The following is a 17,147-nucleotide window of genomic DNA, read 5'->3' as shown; positions in this document are numbered from 1 at the left end:
AATTAACGCTGAATCTCCCACGACACCCGAAGTTTTTGAGAGAGATGCGCCAGTTGTGAGAAATACCGAAGCCGGCCTTGCTCAGCTTCGTCAGTCCACTAGACGGAGGAGCCCACCAGTCCAATTCTGATTTTAAGAAGTCGACGCCAACGCCGTCGGCGATTCGAGTGAAGAAGATGATGACGAGTGGAGTTTGCGAAGATGTGAGTTTTGAGAGGAGTTGAGTTGTGAGGTGAGAGAAGTTTTTGAGCCTAGACGTTTGTCTGTTGTTTATGTTTGTCTGTTTGCGTTTGTGGGAGATGTAGGAGCCTAACTTAGAGGGGAGGAATGTGGGATTTGGAAGTACCGGACTGCAGCCTGTGACGTGCCCCTGTACGTAGAACCTGCGTCGTTCACAATGTTTTCTCTAACAAGATACCTCTTTTAGTAACATACGCTGGCGATATGTCATTCGCTCAACGACGAACGGGAATATTTTGCAGCGAGAGACGGTGCGGTGAAGGCAAAAAAATCAAAACTACGAAAATCTAAAGAAGAACGAAAAGACACTGCGAAAGAAGGAATACAGTACCAAGCTGGAGAGTTTGGCGGAGACGAGTCTGACGAAGCGACGCCGGTACGAAAACGAAAGACTGTCGCGGCGGAGTGCAGAAGACGATGACGATAATAAGGAAGACGAGGGTCCGTCCGTGCAGCCCGAAAGAAGATCGATTCGAGTCGCTCTACCATCGAGACGAGTGATCGAAAGCATGGAGACAGGCGCGGGGCTCCTATGTAGTTCGCCCCCACTCCACCGTGCGCTACCTGTCACTATTTAGGCGTTAATTAAATACGTCACTAATTAGCTAATTAGTTGATTAGCTAATTAGGGTTAGGCCCGTCTCCGAACACGTGACAAACCAAACAATGGAGACGCGCCAATCGCGACTAAGTCGCGCGGTGCATGGAATGCTATTGAGGCTGAGCATGCCGAACGTGGCTGAGCATGCTGACATTGCGTTATCGTGGCCCAAGCAGCACTCGCCGCTCCTGCTCCGCTTTCTTACGTTCAACTCGTGCGAACTGTGTACGACGTCGACACAGCCATCGATTGGTGTCGGCAACACGGTCTGCTGCGGCAAGTGAAGAGGTGCACCTGCGGCCGTCCTTGTCGTGAAGATCGCCGCCCTAAGTATCCCGAAGGAAAGCCCTGGCGTTGTCCAAGGAAAGCATGCAGAAAAGAGTATTCACTACGGGAGGTACAATTTCAGTATTATATATGCAGAATTATTCACGATAACGCACACTGTTAGGGATCTTTTTTCTCGGGCTCTCACCTCAGTCTTGAGCAGATCGTCCGACTGATGCATATTTGGTCAAGGAAGATCCCCGTGGGCGACGCGGCGAAAGACGTGGATATTGAGGAGAAGACGGCCATAGGTTGGTACAATTTCTTCCGGGATGTCTGCGCCGAATGCTTCATTCGACACCCTCAAGTGAGTCCATAAATCATACGGGGACATAAATAGTTAATTCTTATTGATTGGCTAATTTATTACCCTAGCAAATTGGCGGCGTGGGCGTTGAAGTCGAAATTGATGAGTCGCATTTTGGAAGACGCAAGTACAATCGGAAAAATGTGGTGCAACGGACACTGGGTTTTCGGTGGTGTTGAACGAGGTACTGGTCGTAGAACGCTTGTCGGCCGTGTTGAACCGCGACTCCTTAAACTGTTAAACTCTCCGTCAGTGACTAAACCTACGAAGAGAAGTGGAACCAAATTGCGAAGTTTGTATATCACTCACCGCATACATCGACGCCAAGGGTCACCATTCTTACCTTGACGCGATCCGCCAGTCTGCGCATCAGCCCGTCCGAAATGCCTCTGCATGGCAACATCTGTACGGGCAGTGCGTATGGCTTACGTGTCCTCTCCTCTTGGCTAATCATAAAAACGAGGCAGTGAGAAGCGGGTGTTCTCAAAAGACGAGTTGCTCCTTCAACCTCTTTTGGACCACATTCGCGAATCTTCACATAACTAATCAGTATGAATTTTTCATTGTATAGTGACACCTCTCCGAAAGTAGGCTTTAGATCGACTTCTGCTGTGAGTTGTTTATCAAGAACCAACTCCAGCTGTGCCACTAATTTATTGAACTCCTCTAGCGATGTCTCCAAGTCAGTCTGCATCCACTGATCTTCTCGAACGGCCTTGTCACTCCGCTTTCTTTTACTGCCCCTTTTGGCGATTGTCATAATTTCTTTAGAAGAAATAGAGATTACGGTCATAAAAAAGATTCGAATAAGACGCACCTTTTATAAGTCTTTGTAATGGTCATTGGCTTAACCGACTTGGAGTCATATCCGATTGAGGTAATTGGGGCTCAATTTCCCATCCTGGTCCACGATGTAGGCAATGCCTTCGAGAGCCGAAGTGATGGTACATCGTCTCACACCATTCGAAGTAGTCATTTGGGCAGTAAGGAACCTAAAAAGATTCAAATTCATATTGCAGAAATTGCTGTAGAAAATGGCTGCCGTAGATCGATGACTGGCAGTAAAAAAGTTAATCTCGTACTCAATGAGTCCGAACGGCATTCTGTCTAGCGGCATACGTAACGTTTCATCCTTGCGTCCGACGCATTTTGCAAATCCGTACAGGGCATTTGACCGTTGTGTCTGCTCAAGATTTTGCATGCCGTGCAGGGACAGCGATACAAAATCTGGAGCACCCTGTGTAACACCAAGAGACTCCAAAAGACTGGAAAACGCTTCATCCATAAATGCTAGCTACAGAAATTACTTTTGCATTTACGATGAAATGGCTTTGGTGTCGTCACGATTACCTTATCTTCTAACGTGATAGAGTCAAAGGCGCATTGCAAAATGTTTCTATTGTCTGTTTGAACTTCAGAGTCAACAGTTTTGAATTCCGTTTGTGTGGTGGCTACAGATGTTTCTGAAAGAATCGATATCCTCATGCTTCGAAGGGCTGCCGCTGGTGAGGTAAATTGAGAAATACATTTTCGTCCTGCTCCACTCAGACACGCCATTGCTAGTATAGAACTGCGAATGAAAGAGGAAATGCATCTGGTTACGAACTGAACCTGTGCAAGGTCGAGACGCATTATCTTCGTCCATTTCCTCGGCTATTTTGACCCAGAGTCGTTCTCTTCTGCTGTCTTTCGGCTAACAATTTGGTGTTAATTCGCTGACTGTTGCGAGGAGACGCATGTCTTCCTCGTGCGTCCACCCTGGTCTATCCTGCTGAGTCGCGGGTTCCCCATCGTCAAAGAGGCGGCGGCTGGACGACGGATAAGGCCCTCGATCGACTATTTCTGCTTCTCCCGAACGTTGTCGACTTTTCCTTTCGGCGTGTTTTGAGATGGCGACAGAAACCTGTGCTTCCTTTTAGACAAATCATCACGATAACGAGGCGGATGTTGCATTGACATTTTCTACCGGAAACAGGCCAAAAAAGAGGGTGCACCAACTCTGATACGTGAAAGCAAGACTATACTGCGTACCAATGAAGAATCAGCAGACTAACTTCCTTGGAAAATTTCGTGATACAAGCGAAATTCTTTCGCAACCTCTGCCAAATGACTACGCGTGATTTGGCGCCTGATAACGCGTCAGAGCATTTATTTTACTTAAAAAGGATGGGTTTGTGACAAAAATAGGCACACTTTATGCAAATTAGACGACTTTTCGGACGAAGGCGTGGTTGAAACGCGCGCTAGCGCAACCCCCTGAATCCAGGGGGTCATTCGCTACCGCGCGTTACGTCGTCCGAAGTTGGCTTAAACTCCGTCCTTTCCTTTACTAGCATATCTTTTTTTCTTTCCATCGCTTATACGCAACAAGCCAAAGTTGCGCTACATCATTTTTATTCACTACGCGTCTCAGGCTAAGGAGATTTGACCGCGCGCGCGTTTGAAGGTCAAATGGTCGAAGCTTTCCTTTGTTCATGTACGAATTTCAGCTTCTTTTTAGAGTTGAAGTCTTTCTTTATCAGATTCATTCTTACAGTGCAGAACCATTAATTTTCGTTCTTATATTGAGAGCTAAGGGTTTAAATTACACGGACAGGCTACTATGATTCGGCTACAGACACGCAGGCAGAGTTCAGAGGGAATTCTTTTACTCGGAAGTGAAGTCGGAAGTCAAGCCAAAAAATCATGCAGTTAGGTCTTTTTCTATAATCCTACAGCGAATTCTAGTAGGGCAGAGATGAATAACATTGAAACAAGGCACGGTGTGATAGGTCTTCTTAGAAGCAGCCATTACTATTGTCTGCAGGAACTTAGCATTGGAATATCTTAGCAGGAGAGATCGCAGCAAGCGGACACAAGTTGTGCTCAAGCATTTATGTCACTAGCGCATGCGTTTAGCCTAAAAGTCCGCGAAACTAAAAAGTGTAGAAGAGCTACGGACTACGGTGGCCCTGGAGTGCCAGTATCTTGCCTAGAACAACTTGACATTATACTTTAAACGAGATGGAGTTTGGGTATCTTGACATTGAACAAGATGGGGTTTGGGCATCTTGACATTGAACAAGATGGGGTTTGGGCATCTTGACATTGAACAAGATGGACTTAGGCATCTTTACATTGAACAAGATGGACTTAGGCATCTTGACATTGAACAAGATGGGGTTTAGGCATCTTGACATTGAACAAGATGGGGTTTGGGCATCTTGACATTGAACAAGATGGACTTAGGCATCTTTACATTGAACAAGATGGACTTAGGCATCTTGACATTGAACAAGATGGGGTTTAGGCATCTTGACATTGAACAAGATGGAGTTCAGGCATCTTGACATTGAACGAGATGGGGTTTAGGCATCTTGACATTGAACGAGAAAGCATTGGCCAACAACGACAACAACAACAACAACAACAACAACAACAACAAACAACAACAACAACAACAGTTTGGGCATCTACGGTGGCATAAATGACGCGGAAATCATGGGAAGAGTTATGGGCTGCGGAGGCCTGCGCCCACTGGGGCCTCCACTTGCGGACTTGCCTCAGTGGTGCATGGAGGTCTGCAGCCCATGCTTTTCAATAAACAGCGTCAATCGGCCAACTGCAGAGGCAATGTCTGAAGTCATTGCCAGTGAGATGCCGGGTGACGAGCACCATGACGTCGACGACGATTGATTGATGATTGAAGAAGCTTTTCCACTCGCCGACGTCGAAGTTTTCTGGACTACTATAGCGATTAATCATTTTGCGCGGTGTTCGAAGCGCTTTTATGATTATTAAGCATGATTTGAGAGTTCACAGTTGAATGCGAGGTGTTTACAATAAAAGAAACAAATTGTCGAAAACGCATCGGGTATCGTTTAAGTGGAATGGCCAAGTCCATCTTGTTCAATGTAAAGATGCCTAAGTCCATCTTGTTCAATGTCAAGATGCCTAAACCCCATCTTGTTCAATGTCAAGATGCCTAAGTCCCATCTTGTTCAATGTAAAGATGCCTAAGTCCATCTTGTTCAATGTCAAGATGCCTAAGTCCATCTTGTTCAATGTCAAGATGCCCAAACCCCATCTTGTTCAATGTCAAGATACCCAAACTCCATCTCGTTTAAAGTATAATGTCAAGTTGTTCTAGGCAAGATAATGGCACTCCAGGGCCACCGTAACGGACACCTAAAATGTCGCGACTGGGATCTCGGAAATGACACTGCGAGTGCTCATCCAAATCTCGGGGATGAAAGCAACCTACGTAAGATGCATATGTTCATTGCTAAGAAGCCGAAAAGAAGTCGTCGTTAGAAGGAAACGCTGTTTATTTAGTTGGGTGTGGCTCTAACGCGCGGTAGCGAATGACCCCCTGCCCTGAATCTAGGCTGTATATATGCCATGGTATAGGCCCTAAGTTCAGGACCAATGAATCTATTGCAGAGCATTCAAGAAAGCCGTACAGGACAGGCATACTACTGCAGTATCAAGATTGAAGATATTCCCCGGGCAGTTCTCTACGCCGGAGAAAGATTTGATTGACGCTTGAATAAGCGCTATTTCGCTTCCTTTCGACAGCCTTTTCGGTACTCGACTGTCCGTATTCCTCCGCCGCTGGCAGGTGTCGCTAATCGCTTTGGATACGCTTCGTAATTGCTCTTTAGACGGCCTTTTGTACATTCGGAGCGCTGCCACGGAGCGATGCCCCGTGCGCTGTCTGACGTGCGCTGTCTGACTAACTTTATGGAACCCCTCGGGAGAACATTTTCGTTGCGCAGGAGTCACGTAGGCTGTGATTGCTCTCCGGTAATTCCGATTTCGGCGCACATCTTCCCCATCTCTCCAAATGCATTCTTCCTACAACATATTTACTATAGAACCAAGGAGCGCCTGCGGCCGATGGCTTTTTAGGAAAAAGCTTCATGTAAAATGCGTCTCTTGCGTCGTCGGGTAGGCGCTTCAGATTCAGATATTCATCGAGCAGGAAGCAGTAGAATCTTTCATCTTGTTCGGGTAGGGCTTGCTGTACTACTCGCTTGTTTGCCACTTCAAGTGGGCTCTTCCGCCTTGATTGTTTTTAGAGTCAAACTCCACGTACGTATACGATTTCACTGGTTGCGCGAAGTCGGGCGGCGTGCTGCAAACCGCAAGGTAGGGAGTGAAGAGTGGCGGCGGGAGAATCTTTTCTCCGTCTTTCCTGTGCGCTTCCAGCAAGAATAACGAAATCCGTTTGCACAGTTCTTCATCATAACCCGCATCCAGCAAGTACCACTTGCCTATTTCGGTCGACGAGGAGCCGTTCCGATCAAGCGCGCGCTTGTTTCTGGCTCCGAGCCATTCCACGAAGACCTTTTGTGCCCAATTCGTCGTTTTCCCTGTATTGCCTAAAATAGACCTTTCCGGAGCCTTGCCCAACTCCTCGCCGGAGACGGGCGAATCGAATCTTCTCTGTGCTCTTTTCGCTTCGTTAGAGTTCTCAGCCAGCGCCTGGTAGCGATGCTTGTGCTTCTTCTTTGGAGGTTGAAAGTCGTCCTCGTCGTCTGGGAGTTGTTCCTCCATTAGCAAGACGCGGTGAACTACCTAGAATCCGCGCAACACTTCTAAATTTACCTACGCATCAATCTATCAATCATTCGGGCGAAAATTTGATAACGCATATCAATCATGCAAGGGGGCAGCTCGTGCGAAATTGGATGATTAGCGCGTGTCAATCAAGCAAGGGAAGTGGGTTGTCTCATTAGCAGCCCAGCTCACCAAAACACCCAAATAGACGCCAACCGTATAAGTAGGTAATTACATGGGGAAAACTCGGGCTATATGGGATTTATCGGACCCTCCAACCTCGGGAAACCTTATTAATTGACCCTCGCTTCGCTCGGGCGATTATCGCGGTTCCCTCGGGTGTCGGGTATGTTAAACATAACACTCGCATGGCACACGAATAATGGCGCTGATCACGCTTCATAGAAAAGAGCACCTCGTTCACTTGCAAGATTTTGGCATACGGTTTCGTCGCTGCCACTTCCATACTTTCTTTGAGAAGGTGGCAAAACAAGTGCATGCAAAATACTCAGAAGACGAGGAGCGTATATGTAGACAATTAAAGCAGCTGATCAAGTGAGCGTTTCGAATGAAGATTGGATGTCATGCTTGACTACCTGTATCTCTATAAATTCTAATATGGATGACGCCGTGAACTCAATGAATTTCCGCTGATTTCCAATCAACTTGAAAAAACGCACATGTCCTCTGATTATCAATCCACTTGAAAAACTGATATATTGCCTTTGATTTGCAATTAACTTCAAATAAGCAAATACGCAGAAAAAATTAACAAATGACACGCATTATCAAACCTTTCTATTAAGAATGCATGTTAAGACGCACTTGTTCTTTTCATTGATTAATTAACCTAACAAAGACCGCGTGCATGTAAAAACTAGCAACACGAAGAAAAACGACGATTGCCACTGAGGAACCGCAACAAATTTTTGTGCCGCGCAATTGCTGATGTATAGGTCTGCAACGAACGCCATGACGATTCAAGGATTATTACCGAAAAAATTATTGATCGAAAATCCCTTCGATCGAAAAATAACTTTGCTGCAATCACAGGTTTTTAGCATAAAATGCTTGATTTATAACAAAAATAAAAATGCATTTTTCTAGCCTAACAAAATTTCAGAATTAATTTTTTCTATAAACATGCCACCTACAATATTCCATATTCGGCTTCCTCTTCCCACTTCTTTCTCACAAGGCAATCTCTTAAAAAATCAAAATAGCTTTAGCCGTACTGAATTACTGCACATGTTGTGTTTCAAGTCGTTTAAACGATGAGAGCAAACTTTTTAATAGTCTGGAGCAAACTTCTCTTTAAATGGAATCGATGCAAGCAAAGTTTTCGTCATTCGATAGAGGCTAGAATTGCTTTATCTTAAAGGCGCACAGTTACGGTTTTAACCTGAATTGCAATCAGATTTCAACAAAGATAAAAATACCTATCTTACCGCTCGCGTAGCCTTGCAATACAGACCCTTACGAGCCGGAGGCTGTTCGTATTTGGTAGCTAGCGCGCGAGGTGTATAGGCGCGGTCCCGCCTCACTTCTCGTAGGGTCTGGTACCACTTGCGTACGTCATCGACCCCCTTCGGCACATGACCACGGGTTAGCATAACTTACTTAGCACTCTCTAAATGAAGAAGACGTAATTACTGTCACGAGTCCCGTTCAAAGTCATGGCGAATATCGCAGTGGATGGCAGACCGTTCTATTACGAAGCAGTTGACGTTCTCCAACGCGTTTTCGGCTATGCTGAGTTTCGAACGGGGCAGTTTGGCCACTGCGAAAGCCTGGAAATAACTTTCCTTATCTGCGGGCGCGTCTAGTCCCTGCAGAGTGCTTACAATCTCGCGCGAAATTCAATCAATCGAAATCGCTGACATCTTTAGGCTTACTGCAAATGCGCACTGGAAATCAAAGAACTGATTAAGAGTAGCCAGTCAACATCTTCATCCGCTTAATAGCTCGCCTTAGACACGACTTGGTAATCCCATCGTCCACGTTTAGAGATGAGAATTGAGGCATAAAATCCAAACCCGGAAGCCGGCCAAAAGCGGTATTTGATCCATTTTATAGACAGTGACTGAATACGGTTGTTTCTCATAGCGTTGTGAACGTACCCTGTCAACTCTCGAGCCACATAACCAATTCGGCGCCAGTGTCCGTCAATGTCGATTTCGAAGCAGATTGCATCTGCATCTTCTTCGTTGTCTGGCTCGGGAGTAAGTCGGACTGCAACGCCTCTGCCTAATCGAATCTGTTCGAGGGCTCTCTCCAGGGAATCCTGATGTATCTGCTGTCTTGTGCTCCCCAAGCATTAAAATGCCACAGAAGAAAGTACGTCGTCGACGTCATCAAGATCTTGTTGATCATTCTCTGGGGCTCGAGCATCGTCTTGTCGCCTGTCAAACTCTCGCGTGTCAGAATCGGATATTTCGTGCTCACCGTCAGTGATAGCTGCCCCATCGTTTTGAGATAGTTCGCTGTTGGTTGGATAGGCAACATCTTCAGTCGCCCATGTCCAAATGACAGGTACGTGGTCGCCAAAAATTGGAGCAGGGGAGCGAAATGGGAGGGATTGTACGTTGCGCTTCTAAAATCACACCAACATGGAGATGTAGAGATACACAAGCCAAGGTATGGCCAATAATACCGGAATATCGCAGCTTTCAACAGGAATAATTATATCGGGCAGCATCCAGTCGTGCAGTTTAGACGAATTTATAAATGCATCAATAGGAGGATCTTCGTCTCCCTCTTCTGTCAGCAGGGCAATGCGGCACCTATGCAGTCGGACGTGCAAAACGGAAAATTCGGGAACGGTGTAGTCGATTTCTTCAAAAATCTGGTACAGGACGACGTGATGGCGCTGTCTTATGTCCATGTTCCCAGCCATTGCCTACAATGCACTATTTCAGCAAAACTAAGCGGCAAGGAGGGTGCCTCAAAATTAGGCAGGGTTACTATGTCTATGCCAACGACAATGAACAGTACTTTGGTCGTTTTCGCTGTAAGGCCAAAACGACAGAAGCGGAAGTAAGTGGAGGAGCGAATTTCGAAGACGGTAGCCGTCATCGGCTTCAAACTGGCACGGTGCATTCATGTGTACAGTACAAATGCACAGAAACGACAGACAAAGAGTGTCGGTACGACTTACAGTTTTTCGGCAAAACGACTTTTAAAAAGGGACGTTGTAATAGCGCGCGGTAGTGCCACAACCTCTCTTGTGTACCAAAGGTACAAATGATTCACTCCCCAAAGTATTCATGAACTCCTTCCCCAGAAATTCAGACAGACGTTGGCCCCCAATTCGCTTCGATTGGCTGCCAGTACAATCTCCTTGATGCTCCTCCACCGTCTTTCCTCCTCAAGGATGAAAGGGAAGTTGACAGCGTCGTCTCAGCTCAGACAGACGATGAGGGCACCGATCAGTCTGACTTCGAAACGGCAGATGATGCTGAGCCCACTAGAGAAAATGCCGCGTGAGACAATTACGTATTCCTTTATCTGGCACTTCATTAAGTGATAATTCTAGGCCATTTCAGAAAGAGCAAAAGTACATTGTTTTTGAATCAGCGTTGCTTCCTCTCTTCAACAAATGTGTGTGTTGCGACCTGGAATGGATCTATCCAAAGTCGTTCTGCCCACGTTCATCCTGGAATCGCGTTCGTTTCTCGACAAGCTGTCCGACTACCACTACCACGCGAATCTCCTTTTAAAGCGTTCTGCGCCGAAATGAACGGGAATGCGGAGGGCATCCCTCCATGTCGCGAACTCTGTAATCGCGTGCGCTTTGCTTCCGTCTCTCTCCAATTTCGACGCGCGCAGAGCGCAACTCGCCGCTCGCCGGCGTCTTCTGGAAGCGATCCAAGGGCTGCGCCTCCCACTGGGGAGCCCCATTGGGTCGGTGCACCGACCGGCGTGAACGTTCCGTGGCGATTTCGACGATGTCGTACGGACGACGACGCCGACTGAAAGAGAAAATTCAGTCATTTCGCCGCCCGGGATTCAGTCACGTGCCGGGTATTTACGTGAACCATAGATAAAATATTTTTTCAGTTGCATCATGATGGCTCTTGTTCATGATTTGGCCGAGGATCTCTTCGAATCTATAAACAATAGGCAGATAAAATAAACAAATTTGTATCTATCGATATCTTTTTCACTTGGCCAGTTGCTACTAGATCTTGAGCAGGATGTAGCGATAGGCAGAGAATGTCGTCAGTATGAGCCGAGTACAGACAGTAACTCTGCGAATGGGGAATCCTTGCTGTACACAATGCCCACAGCGGCCACATGATAGACAATCTCTCCCGTAGACAAATAGAAGAGATTGCTACGGCAACCATATCCACGGTACCTGTACGTTACCCGTGAATGAACTCCAACTTCAGGCCACCGGAAGGTGCCCTCTGTCGTTTCGGGGTTCCCTTGACGGCGGCTATGGATGCTTCCTTCTTCAATTGAAATGAATTTCGTCGACGACGTCATCGATGAGTCGCTTCGTCTCGCGCAACAATCGATCAAGAATGCGGAAGTTCATGCACGCGTGCAGCGCGTTGTATGCAAAACGCCCACGTAGCGTAAGCAGGTGTTCCATACGTCGGCCCGAGCACCGTCTTTCGGCACATCTTCGTCGTCGAATTATACAACTTGAATTTAAACTGAGATAAATAAAACTCTCAAAAAAAGTGCCTATACACTCGAACGAGAATTTCGTGCCTGATCGCTTGCAGTGACAAGGAAGCTCTCCTTCGTTACGGCCGGATACCAAGCCAGGCACGAAGGCACGTCACTCTGCTCGATCCGATCCGAGCTGAGCAGTCGCAAGTCATCGGTCGAACTGTTGGGTAAATCGTACTCAACGAGAACGCGATCTAGACCGAGAGATAAAAGTCCAGGATGACTTGAATCCAAAGCCACGCCAAAAAGAATGTCTAAGCATTCGCGCTGTTTGCGTCGGAAATTGATACTGTATATACGACGGACGCAGTGATATAGCGTACCGTGCGCATCAAAGGCGTGAGTGAACGAGATCTAATCATGTCATTAGTTGAACTCAGTTACTTATGACGTTTCTGCAACTCGATCTCGGATCAACAACTGCTCGTCGTTCTCGTCGCGTTCGTCTTCGGAACTATCGCTATCGCTCTCAGGTAAGCCTGTTGGCTCCTCTTCGCCTTCGGAGTCGGTTTCGTCGTCGTCGACGTTAAGGTGAACAACGAAGTCCTCAACCGCTTCTTCCTTGAGTCAGCAACCCAGAATCGTTCTTCGCTTTCCGTATGCTGGCAAAATGCTTCCCACATAGCCGGTAGAGCGGCGGCGAAGCTTGCAGGCACCAGCTGTTCCAAATCAGCCAGCTTGAACGTCGTATTGTGCCTTCGTAGATACCCCTTAACCTGAGACCAAGCCAGCTCGATTGGATTAAGTTCGCAGTGCTACTGGGCTTCTTAGAACGGCGTGACCGTGGCGACGAGCAATTTCGTTCGTAACGAATTTTTTTATTGGTTGGGCTTTTTTCATTTTTTCGAATAAATCTTTCTTTAGATCTCTTGAGTCCCAGTCAATAAAGTGTGCAGACAGCCAGTCCTGCATCACATTCTTCCGAGATAATTTTGTTGGCACTTTTTCAATCACTGAATTGTGGTATGGTGCATTGTCCATAATAATGACAGAGTTTGGTGGGCAGTTGGGGATGAGCTTTACTTCGAACCAGTCATTGAAGTGAGTTGAGTTCATCTCGTCGTGGTAATCACCACTATTTTTTGTGATCGAAACACCAGCGAACAATTTGGAATCCACCCGTCCTTCAAACCTGAAGAAAGTAATTCAGAATGATCATTATATCCATGTATGAAATAGAGATTACCAGCATGGAGAATAATAAGTCTCTGTCCTCGCCCCGATGGACGTTTCCAACCACCCTTTCCTGATTCGTCTAACAAGATTCTCTCCGGGGCAATATGTGCATTGGTCCAGGTTTCAAGGTACACAAGAGGTGGCCCTTCTCGTCGATACTTCTTTACTGACCGCAGAAATTTATGACGTTGATTAACAATTTCTCTTATTTCGTAGACATATACTTTATCGTTTCTACGGCAAGACTTGAAGCCCATATTTTTCAAAAGGAGAGACAGCGTCGACCGACCTCCGGGGAATACTCCTTTCTCCCTCAGTGCCTCCAAGAGAGTCCTAAGGGTAGGGTAATCCCGCCGTTCGCAGACATGCCAAGGATCGCTAAGAGGCATGCGTGAGATAGAGCAGGGGAATGCGCGCGCTTGCGCGCGCGTAAAATTTTTTGACCACGCCCACATTTTTAAATAAACCACGCCTACCTAAAACTCTGCTTTTTTTTTATTGCTGGTGTTGCGCACAAAATAATTTTACATAACGGTTTATTTTCTGTGCTTCTTGTTATAGTCCCATGTCACCTTTTTGGACTTTTCTATTAAAGCCTCAGGAGGCTCAAATTTATGGCAAGGCACTTCAGTAGCAAGTTTTATTGCTAGTAAGTTGGGTAAAGTACCCTCTACACTAAGATTGGCCCTAAACGGAGTTTTGTTTTTTCTTACAAGAGAAAAGACTCTTTCTTCGCCTGCGTTTGAGTGTGGCAGCACCAGAACTAATTTTGCAACAGCAGAAAGCCTAGGAAATGCCTTGCGACCGTCAGGTCTTTTGACTGTAGCCAAGTAGTTCCAAATAACGTCCGATCGATAACGTGAAGCATCTTCTTCGCCTACCTTTGCAGAGCTAAGAACAGCCGGAGGAATAAAGCTGTCATCTAGCCTCTGGTAAGCCGAGAGCTCTTCAGATATTCTAACTTGTTCTGCCGGCGAAGCAAAGGGCAAAAGAGTGGTAAACCTTGACATAAAATGACATAGCTAGGAGTTCAACTAATTTATTTCTTACTTGCCTTTTAACAAAGTACATTACTTGCTTTTCGTCTGATTCAAGACGATTAGAAAAATCAGCAAATACAGCGTTTCGGAGAACTTCGTCATTGTGAGGCAAATGTGACAATCCGTAGTCAATCGCTACCTCGTAAAATGATCTGGCAGCATTGTAAAACTGCTCTGCATTTTGTGGAGAAACGATTCCGTCATCAACAAGCTTCGATATTTTTTCTTGCGTGGTAATTCCGATAGAGAGACGGCAATCTTTAATTTAAGTGACAGTCTTATTAGCTAAGTAGGACAAGTGGGAAGCTTCGTTTACCTTCGAATTGAACTAATCTATTCTTGTATTGAATTTCACACAAACTTCTACCCACAGTATGCCTTGCAGGCAAAATTTTTGACATTAGCAGTGTTAAAAATTGGTGAATCTGTCCAAGTAAATTAAGAGTTAAAACTAATTTAGGTATTTTTCAACTTACGTGTTTACAAAGCAACGCAACAATTGGGTCTTCAACTTGTAGAAAGCAGTTGTATTCGTTGAACAGCGACAGGGCGTGGACGTAAAAGAGTAAGTATACTTCGGTCAAGGGATCGCCAAAGCAGTTTTGAAGTCTTTTAAACCTTGTCGACCGTTCGTCCTGAGTTACAAAGATTTAAAACCTCATGCTGTAAAAGTGTACTAAAACTTTGCCTTTGAAAGAAAATAACTTCGCAATGGCTGATACTGATGAAGAGCTCTTGCCACAGTTTTCTTTAAGCTTAACCACCTAATGTTAATGTGATGAATAGCCTTTCTAAATTCTACACCACAGAAGTCAGCAAATTCTGCAACAAAGAAAATGATACTAGGGAATACATACGAAAAGTTGGGATACGTACCTGCAAGCTCGGCCTTTCTTTTAGTGCTTTTATCAAAGTAATAGAAAAGATCAATCATTACGTCGTTTACATCAAAACAAGTAATCTAAAATCCACAATTAAATTGTACCTAATATTATTCTCTCACATTTCTAAAACCGCGAGCAGCCTTTTGAGCGGTGTTATGAAGTATGTGACATGGGCATCCCATGTAAATAGAAGAATTCTTTTCTTTCGCTCTGGTAAGAAGACTATTGTGTTTTCCCATATTAACCGAAGCGTTGTCAACCGAAAGACCCACGCAATTATCCCACAAAATAGATCTTGATGTGAGAGCTTCGTTTAAAGCAGAGAAGATGGCTTCAGCGGTAGCACTTCGAACTCCTGTCGTCAAGCACATGTCCAGAAATTTTGTTGTTACTTTCATCTGCTTTTCATCAAAAATGCGAACAGTTACAGGGTTCATTTTCTGTAAGTCGGTGTCGTTAGATCCGTCAATAGCAAGCGAGAAAGGGTTTGTTTTCATTTGATCCACAAGATCGACTTCAAAATGAGGGCGAAGAGCGTCATTAATAATGCAGGTAGCTTTAGTCCTTGCGCAAGAAAATCCCTTAGCAATTGCGGAGTCTGGAAAGATATCTCTAAGCATTGGCGACATGTGATCCATGACGGCGATGGGGACATTGTGCTCGGCCAAAAACATCGTCATTTTCACCTCTGCTCTTCTTATCTAGAAAAGCTTGTTACAGATTCTTCATTGTTTGTCTCAAGCATGCTCTGTCTTGGGACAAAGCCCATTGCAACGAGCGAAGCGTTTTGTTCAATTAGGCTTACATTTTTTGCATGACTTAAAGATTTTTCGTGTCGTTTGACATTAGCTTTTCCTTGGTGAGAGCAGCTGACATCTTTCTTGCACATTTTGCAATAGAAGCTGTGCTTTCTGTCAGTTTTTCCTCTTTCGATAAAAGGAAAGTCTTTTTTCCAGTCTTCGTTGTACCGACAGCTATATTTTGCTGCTCCGCTGCGAGCCGCTTTAGCTCTCTTTGGGTTAGGTGGCGAGGGGTGAAGATAGCCGTTGTCGTCATCGCTACTGGAGTCAGATTCGACTGCTCGCAGACGGCAGTATATGAGACGGCGTGCGCGACAAACAAAAAATGCTTTCCTACCTTCATTCGTTTCGAGAATGAGAAGATCTGAGGGATCGTGCGAAACCATTTTCCTAGCGCACGCGCACACGCACAGCACGCGCACAACCTGTGATCGCATCAAAGATTATTAGATAGCTCATGATGTATCGAGCAATTGCGCGCGATAAATTAGGAGAAAGATTTCTAGAAAATGTGAAATGCGCGACAAAACGGCAGCTATGCGTGTTCGCGTGACATAAGCCATGAATGCGTGACTGTCACGCGCAATGCGTGACACTTGGCATGTATGCGTTCGTAAAACTGTTGAATTGTCTGCCTTATAGCAGCTCGATCGAAGTCATCAGGATTTATCCGTATCCGAGATTTGTGATATCTAACTCGCTTTTTAGGTGTATGTTCAATCCGTCCCTTTTCTGTGAATTCCTTATGATAACGTCTAAGACTTCGGATGCTACAGCCAGTTGCTGCCTGCAATCGCTTCTCAATTTGTGTGACTTCTATTCTCTTTTTTGGTGGCGTGTCTCGCTCCTCTTCCAGCCACTTTCGAACTCGCTCGATGAGCTGTCTCTCGCGGCATGTCGCTCGAACGCCTCTACAAGACATCGACAGTTTCTTTCGCGCTCGAGTACGCGCGCTAATGTACATGGCGACGAGTAACTATTGCTAGAAAGCCGATGAAAAAGACTCTTGCTTGGTGAAATTCGACGAATAAACGGCCACGCTGAAGCCAAACAAGAGTGGCGGCACGGTCGGAGGGAAATTTCTACGAACTACACTGGCAACTTCCGCGTACGTTGGCGCCTCTTCCTAATTGACGGGTATGTAAACAATTACGCGCTCATCTAATAATAACATCCGGAGGCCAACTGAAGCTGGACAGATAGTAGGGCGTGACCAAGGAGACATATAGACATTCGAGACACCGACTAACGGTCGCGTACGTAATCAGCCAATGACAACGACGCATGTGACCGCTATGCTAAACTATGTTCTACGTATACGAACTCTACATCATCGGCATGCTACGGGACAGACGAGTGGAATGATGTCATCGGCTTCGATGTTGAACGAATGACGCGACCTCTAGCGCGCTTTAAAGACGGTCGCTTTATGCGTAAGTGCACTGTACGTCGTAAGGCGAAGATATCGCATATTTCTAACTCTACGACTTTGAATACCATTCCAAAGCCGATTGTCTCTACAGTAAACCTGTCTATAACGACCACCTA

The 17,147-nt window shown here is 45.8% G+C and overlaps 1 pseudogene; it reads right to left on the bottom strand.

Moving 5' to 3' along the window:
* Positions 1-1,731: 1,731 nt before the first annotated feature.
* LOC136187376 (uncharacterized) lies at positions 1,732-13,132 on the bottom strand (annotated as a pseudogene).
* Between the last annotated feature and the right edge of the window lie 4,015 nt (positions 13,133-17,147).

Source organism: Oscarella lobularis, chromosome 5 (genome assembly GCF_947507565.1).
Source record: "Oscarella lobularis chromosome 5, ooOscLobu1.1, whole genome shotgun sequence".
NCBI classification, from domain to species: domain Eukaryota; kingdom Metazoa; phylum Porifera; class Homoscleromorpha; order Homosclerophorida; family Oscarellidae; genus Oscarella; species Oscarella lobularis.
The sequence above is the reverse complement of the archived record's forward strand: the minus strand, read 5'-3'. Positions and strand labels throughout refer to the sequence as shown.